The following is an 8,271-nucleotide window of genomic DNA, read 5'->3' as shown; positions in this document are numbered from 1 at the left end:
GGAGACATGACTGTCCACACGACTGAGTGGAATTGGAGTAGAAATGGAGACAATGCTATTCACAAAACATCTAATTAACTCAGCACCACATTCTAATACAAAGGTATTAAGAACATCTTCAATTTAAAGTTAAAAACAAATAGCCAGACCATACATACTTTCTTAAAGTCGATTCCAAATTATAGAAACATTGTAAGGGTTTCCAAGGTTGTAAATCATTGTGGGAAGAGCTCAGCTGTACTTTTCTCCCATGGACTGGTTATATCCCAATACTTACTCAGCAGTGCCATCAGGGCTCCTAATCTATGGTTAAGGAAAATTAAATTCAGCAGGTTAAGGAACGTTTTGAAAGAACATAGGTAATACCTGGCAAACCAAGATGAAGATCTAAGTTTTCTCCTAAAATGTCTTACTCCCACTCACCTCTACATAAATATACATCATGGGATTTGATGGGAAATTCAGACATTTCATGGGATTTCGTGGAAATATAAAACACAAGAAATAGAGAAAAAGAAAAGTAGAGAAAAAATAGCTATCTGACACCGATCATTGGCAATGTCCTAGGTGATGTTTAAAGCCCTTTCTGTGTATAATCACATTATTCCTCTTAATTGTGAATGGCACTCTGGGCTTGGTGTTGAAATGGAAGGTTCAAACTCACCAGTCACTCTACAGGAGAAAGATGATGCTGTCTGCTTTCCTTAAGATTTACAGTCGAAGAAACCATGTGTCAGGTCACTCACAGTTGATTGGGATTATAGTGTGTGTGTTGTGGTGGTGATGGTTGCTTTAATTTCTATTTCACAGAAGAAGTATAGTCTTAGGAAGACTAGTAAGTTATCAGAGTCACACAATCAGCCAATAATAGACCAGAACAATTTGTTTATAAGCCTCATAGTCTTGCCAGTGATAAAGATTTTGGAAATAAATAAGTAACTAAGATGGGGGGTTTTCCAGTGTTACTGCTATAGCACAAGTTAGTGTTATGGCACAAATTACTCCCAATCTCTTGGGTTCCCTAAGGACACTTTTCTTTGTTTTCCCTTTCTGTTTCTTTTCTGTTCATTTTGCAGTGTATATGCTATAATGGTGATGATGATAGTGGCAAAAATAAAGGAAACTCAATTTAGGTTATTTGATTATTTTAGGACAACTTTGAAAAATTTAGAGACATAATCTAAGCTGAATGCATTATAGTCACTATCAAATTTCTCTCCCTTTCTATATTCTTTCAATTAATGGTTCAAACTACTTTTTATGTTCACCAAAACTCGGCACCTTCGCATATTATTATTATTTACTAGATTCCTCTTTGAATCTTTGAGTGATTCATTTTAAATTACTTTGCACTGTCCTAAAGACATTACATCACTTTTTAGAATACTTAGAATCATATCATTTCTCTAAGTAAGGGGTTGTATTGCGAGTTTTGGTTTATTATCTGACACTATGTCTCGTACAGTTCTTTCTTTAACACCCACTATGGTGCCTTATACAATGAAGCCCTTCAATAAATGCTTTTTGAATGACCAGATGGAAATCAGGCCTCCGTAAATTCTTTGTGTAAATGAAAGCATTTAATTTTCTCTGAACACATTGAGAAATGGATGCCTTAGAATTCCCAGTCTTTCTTGTCTCGCAAAGGCCAGGTAAGGCTGCAAGTGCTTCGCTTCCTTTTTGGAGTCCTTTGATATCTCACCTGATGTACATCCTGCTGTTCTTCAAATGTCAGACTGACTTGGAGCCACTTCTTTGATATGTTATTTCGCGGGGTTTGTAGGTGAATTTTGATTCTTTTTGTTTCTATTTTCATGAACTCTTCCAGAGGACACAGGTCAGAAAGACCTCAGGGTTAACTGACATCTAAACGGCCTTTTTCAACCTGTAAGGCTGTGCCTAAACTCTGCAATGCTTTGGGCGCTGAGTCGAGTGTTTTGGTACTAGTTCCCCTCATTAGTATTGATTTAAACATATAATGGTTGCCAAAGGATTCTTGAATCAAAGGTACTAAAGTACAATTTCTTTAAGGTCATTGAATATAAAGCAAATTCTTTTAACTTCCAAAAGAGATGTGCACAGCTTGCTCTAAAGAAAGAAGTAGGCTAGGCTATCCATTCCAGGCCCTGAAGGCTAGTTAAAATGTCTCTCATTCCACAGAAGCGATTGCATTCTAAATCAATCTCTCTGTGTGCTTCATATCATGATAATTTCCTTTGGTGCTCAGCTTGTCTGCTCGGCAGCCATCTTGCTGAGAGAAGGACCAGGCCCTGTCTGTACTGCCCGAGCCGCGGTGTGCATGCTTGGTGGGTTGCTTTCTCTGTAGGGCAGCCTCTCTTCTTGAAGTGACATTCCCCCGACTCCCTACTCCCCTTGTCAACTACTGTATTCGCAAATGTAGCAGCTGCTGCTGCTGGCTGCAAAGTCTCAATGTTTGCCTTTAAAATGTCATTCCTTCACCTCCCTTAATATTCACACTCCCTCATCAGTTTGTTCCCAGCTGCCCTCAAATGTGTTCGGAATAAATGATGCACAAAGGACAGTTTAAACACAGCAAAGCAGTTGTACGCAAGGCATCTCCAGTTCATCGGGCTGCTTTTCCTTAACAAGTGTCCTATTGTCATGTAAATGTATCCCTGGCACGGGAGAGGCCGGCTGGGTCTCTGCTTTGGCTACAGCAGAGTGTTTAGCGGTTGCCAGGCAAAGAGAGAGAAAAGAGTGGATGAAGAAGGCGGGAGTGATCAGTTAATGTGAGTTGCCTTTCCTTTGTTTTGAATTTGCACTGCCCCCATTATCCAAGTGGGCTGGGGAAGGCAAAAAGCTAGTCATTTAACTCTTTCTTGCCCACAATAACTTGGCCATTTCCTTGCACATTGGTCACAGGAAGTTGTACTCAAAAATCTCAATTTCAGTATTTTATTTGGAAATTATGCAATACTGTTAGGTAGCCAGTATAGGGACTAAGGGGGGCTTTCTCTGCAATACCTGCATGGGGCCACAACAAAGGGGTTGGAAAGCAATCAGACACCCAATTAGACAGACACCTACGGAAAGATCTAAACTGAGCATGCTTGGACACAAGCCCCATAGGTGCACTTGGGAGGTCCACCTGGGTGCACAGACTAGGCCTAGACCCATGACATCACACAGGTGGGCTTAAACTCAACCAATAGGTCGGTCAGTGCCTTCAACCAAGTTTGCCCAGCCAGTGGCAGTTAAAGCCTGCCACAGGATGGCCCAGCCTCTCTGAGTCCTCTCTCTCTCTCTCCGAGCGCCTGGCAGGCAGAGGGTGGGAACCTCTCCCGCATGTGGGTCCACGTGTGTTGCTCAGGCCCTGGGGCCCAGCTCCAGTCCAGGCCTCTCTCTTGGCCCCTGGAATCTCCTCACACCACAAGCCTGGTTGCACGCTCCTGTTCCTGTGGACTTTCCTCGTGGCTTTTCAGTCAAGAGCCCAGCTCAGTTTCAGCGCAGCCTGTACGCTTTCCTAAAACAGCACGTGCTTTTGAGACTGTAAAACCTGAAACGTTCCTTTTTCTCAGAAAAGCACTTGGATTGCAAACGTGCTTCTGCTATGTGAATTCTTTCAGTGCTGTGCTATGTGAATTCTTTCAGTGCTGTGAAGCAAGAACCGAGGTACCCCAATCCAGGAACCTAACAATATGGTCAATTGAAAGATTTTTATTTATTTATTTGAGGAGCGCTCACAAACTTTGCATCAAAATACAATTCCAGGGTTAGGAGTGTGGGTTCTAGAATCATGGGTTTGAATCCTGGTTTTGCCATAGGAATTTTGGGACTTAAGTATTTTTACTTTTTTTAAATTAATACAAAACATTTATTTTTAATTTCTACAATGTCTGTGCTTTCTTTTGTTCATTGATATGTCCAAGTACCTAAAAGAGTGTACGATGCAGATAAGACAGATAATGCAAAGAATGAATTAACATGCCTTCTCTCAGATAACTAGAAAATTTTAAGCAGAATTTAATCTATTTTCATGAATGTAATTTGTGATATGGCTGAATATATATATATATATAACTTTTTCCCCAAACCATCTTATTAGGAGCTCAAGACATCATACCATTCCATAGTTCCATCACATCAGGCAGTATTGTACAATTGCTACCAAAATTAGTTTCAAAACATTTTCTTCCTTCTTGAATTCCTTACTAAATAAATATGATTATTGTGTAATACGTATTACTAAACAAATACTATGCCTGCTAAACTGTTACCCCAGAATTTGGCAATTACAATTCTTTTGGGAAACAAAGGAGATCTCGAATCTAAACTATGGTTTATAGAGACCCGTGAAGTCTTAAGCAGGAGAAAGACAAGACTGGAGGAGGTAGGACAGAGGCATGAGGCCGTTATACCAAGAATCAGTGGCTTAAATAGGACTCAGGAGTAGAAGAGAGTAAAGTGCTATCACAAGAACATGATTAGCGGTAGATCAATATATCACCGTCTGAGGTAGGACTACAGAAGCAGGAAGGGAACTCAGATTGCGAGATGTATATTATGCTAGACAGAAAAGCTTACAAGGTTGGCTCAGGGCTCTCCAACCAAGGCAGTCATGGCACGACTGGTAACCAGATGCCTCTAGTATTTCAATTCCATCTAAAAAGCACCGAGGCAAGTCTCTGAAGGAGCTCAGGACTCCCTCTGCTCCTCACTCCAAGCTCCCAGCCACGGAGGACAGAAGAGTGGTAGGACTCTGCTTTCTAATGCTCCCTGCTGATGGCAAGGCTATTCACATTGCCAGGCAATATTCAGAAAGAATTTCAATGGAGGCTTAATACATTTGGAGACTAAAAATAGATTTAGGACTTTTATTTTAAACCATAGCCCTCCACAAACTCAGTGCTCAGCTCCAATACAAAATTCAAATTATTACTCATTCACAGGCATATGAACAACACAGCTCAATTTATAATTTTTAAAGCATTAAATTTACCTTTTAAAATGACATTCTGATGTTACTGCTATTAGTACACAAACTTTGAATTATTTTTCTTTTTTAACAGTTTTATTGGCATTTTAACTGCATATCATACCACTCAATAGTTCAATCATATCAAGAAGAGTTGTACAATATTTACCACAATCAATTTTGAAACATTTTCTTCTTCCTTGCACTCATCGTTGTACTCATTGTTATTCATGTAATTTTTTTCAATTTTGGCAGAAATATACACAATGAAACATAAATTATATTTCTAATGGTTAGTTAATGATAATTCAGCTACATATTCACTATGTGGTCTTCCTCATTCCTGATTCATTTGCCTTCTGGTTGGACAGGACTGAGGACTTGGTATATAGACAAAGAGCAAGATGAAGACTCGTGATCTATTTGGGCATTAAACCTATTACTTCGTTAACACTAACTAACTGATCACAAGCAGATTCTTTAGAAAGTAAAGTTTCCTTCTTGGCAAATCTCATTACAACCTTTGAGATGAAGGAAGTTAAAAATAGCAATATTTTTAAGTCCAAATCATTCCCTAAAAAGTTGCTCTGCCTTCTTCATTAACCTGACTCAAATAAGAAAAGTATTAGCTTCCTTTTTATTTCAATAATCATAGCAATTATAGATAAAGATATGTACTCATGGTTTTGTATGTACTCAAGGTTTGGATCAAGGCCTTACTTGTTAAATCTGGTAATGCTTTGTGAGATACCTAAGATACGAATACTACAGATGAGGAAACTGAGATAAAAAGAGGCTGAGAGGTTTGCTCAGTTACTGTGGTAAAACCCTAGTTCTACCATTTACGGTGGTAAGCTGATGTTGTCTTGTTTTTGACCCACTCCTATATTGTTTCCCATTCCCACTGATCTACGTCTTCCACTTCAGTAACAACAAGCAACTCACCAATATGTGAAATTTCCTATTGCCATAACTTGAAGTGCTGATGATCCAATACAAATATCAACTCTTTCAGTAGCTTTATCTGAGATCCTGACCTATTTATCCATTTTCCTATAGCACTTTATCTATTCTTTCATTTTGAAAACAGAACAATATTGATATTTACATATGTCTCTTTCTAAGCTGGGCTGTGTAATGTTCACATCTGTATTCCCAAATTCCATACAGACTGTAGTCTACAGTAAGAAGTCCACAATGATTTATTAGACTGGATTAAAGGCATTAGTTAATATGCTCTTGGTTTGAATCTAAAAATGAAACATTACATTAATTGATGTATCTGGGCATTCCTGGATTATAATATGTAGAATAATAGCTTGTCTTATTTTTTTCCTCCTCTGGATTCTTCAAGATTGTCTGTCTTTGATTTTCTTAAGTTTTTGTCATTTATCTTGCTCTGTGATCTCTGAGCTTCCACAATCCGTGATCTGGGGTCTGCCATTCATTTTGACAATTTCTCAGCTATTAGAACTTCAAACACTCTTCTCATTCTGTTTCTGTCTGTCTCTTTCTGGCATTTCCCTCATGCATGTGTTATTCCTTTTGCAATTGTCCCACGTTTCTTGCATAAATTCCTGCTTTTCAGCTTGGGAAGTTCTACTGATGATATTTACAAGATTTACATTGATTCTATAATTAGCCACATCCATTCTGCTGGTGGCCACATCAAAGGCATCCTTCATTTCTGTTACTGCTTTTGTTAAACTAGATTTTCCTTTAGATTCTTAACTAGAGATTCTACATCTGTGCTCATGATTCATTACCCATTTTTTACATGTTGCTCTAGTTTTCATTAGAGCTCTTATCATATTAATCAGAATTATTTTAAATTTTTGATCTGATCATTCAAAAACCTCCGCCATGTGAGTTTGGCTTTGAGAGACACATACCTGGGTGAAGGTAGGGGTGGAGCTCAACATACAATCAGGTTACAGCCTCATGACAAGTTAGAGACACTGCGCAGAGCCAAGCTCTCTTTTGCCTTTTCACCTTCTGCTGTACACGGATGCTCCATAGGGTTCATCAATCTCCATTGTTTCTGTATTGATTTATTCAGCCAACCGTGGATTCATTTACCTCCACATCCACCAGCCTATTCCCTACTGCTTCTCATTCTGCTTCCTGTTTTTCAGCTGCCACAGCTACACCAGTCAAAGAAGACTTCAGCTTACATCTGACCTAGGGACTTGAACTGGATTGTAGTTACCTACTTCTACAGCTGTGTGAACCACTTCTTTTTTTGACCACCAAAAGTTTTATTTACTCCCAATCCAATGGGGAGTAAATATTGCAAATATGTGAGGCAAAGGTATTCCAGGAAGAGGTCTGAAAGATATGTAGAAAAGATCTGGAATCACAAAACTTCAATATGGTCAAGGAAAATGAAAGAACACAATGTAGCTCAAGTAGTGCAACTGGTAGAGTTGCATGAAGTGAATTTGAAAGGATCCACACCAAACTCATTGCCATTGAGGGATAGACAGATGTATTATGAAATTTCATGGAGAGTTGAAAATATAAGTGACATGATCTAATTTACAATTTCAAGCTGAAAGTGATGATGGGGGTAAAGAGTTATCAAACAGAAGCCCATGGAAGATATGAACTAGAGGTAGTGGTGAAATAGTAAATTAATGATCAAGTATAAAATATATTTTGAAGCTACTGCTAAGTATCTTGGATGTGGAAATGAGAGAAAGCAAAGAAGTTGAATGATTATCATTGCCCAATTCAAGGAAACTGTTAATTGCATCCTCAAACATAAATTCAATATTCTCTTTAAGGAGATGGGATTACCAGTTTTATTCATTGCTTTCCCCTTAAGAGAACTTACTTAGGTCTTGAAGTGAGAAGATAATGATGAATAAAGATATAGATATTATTTTATTGTGTTATCTGAGTGAGCCCAAAGCCTAGTATTGACACCAAGAAAAAACAAAAATATCATCCACTGTATGTGTGAAATGGAGTGGGTCTGTATTGCAAAAGAAATACCTGCAGAAGAACAATCATCTCTTTTCATAAATGTACAGTATGGTAATCATAGGCAGAGAGTAAAGCACATTATATTTCTCCTTTATGAAAGCTTTGCATGCATGATATAACTGTCAGCTAATAACCAGATTGGCATGTAGCTATCACTTAATGAAGTCTTAAAATATGTATTACAAATAAATATTAAAGATATATTGCAAATACTCCTTCACCAGAGGTAAAGTTCCAAGCCTATTTGATACCAAGATTTGGAGTTTCTGGGAGTTTCCTCATTAATTTTTATATGTGCACAGCCTTTGTTATTAAAGGTCCAGCAAGTTGACTTCTAGTTTCCGGTC

The sequence above is a fragment of the Echinops telfairi genome, unplaced genomic scaffold, assembly GCF_000313985.2.
Source record: "Echinops telfairi isolate 266 unplaced genomic scaffold, ASM31398v2 ScPeMD7_7469;HRSCAF=8507_1, whole genome shotgun sequence".
Taxonomy (NCBI): Eukaryota; Metazoa; Chordata; class Mammalia; order Afrosoricida; family Tenrecidae; genus Echinops; species Echinops telfairi.
This window is presented reverse-complemented; position numbering follows the sequence as displayed.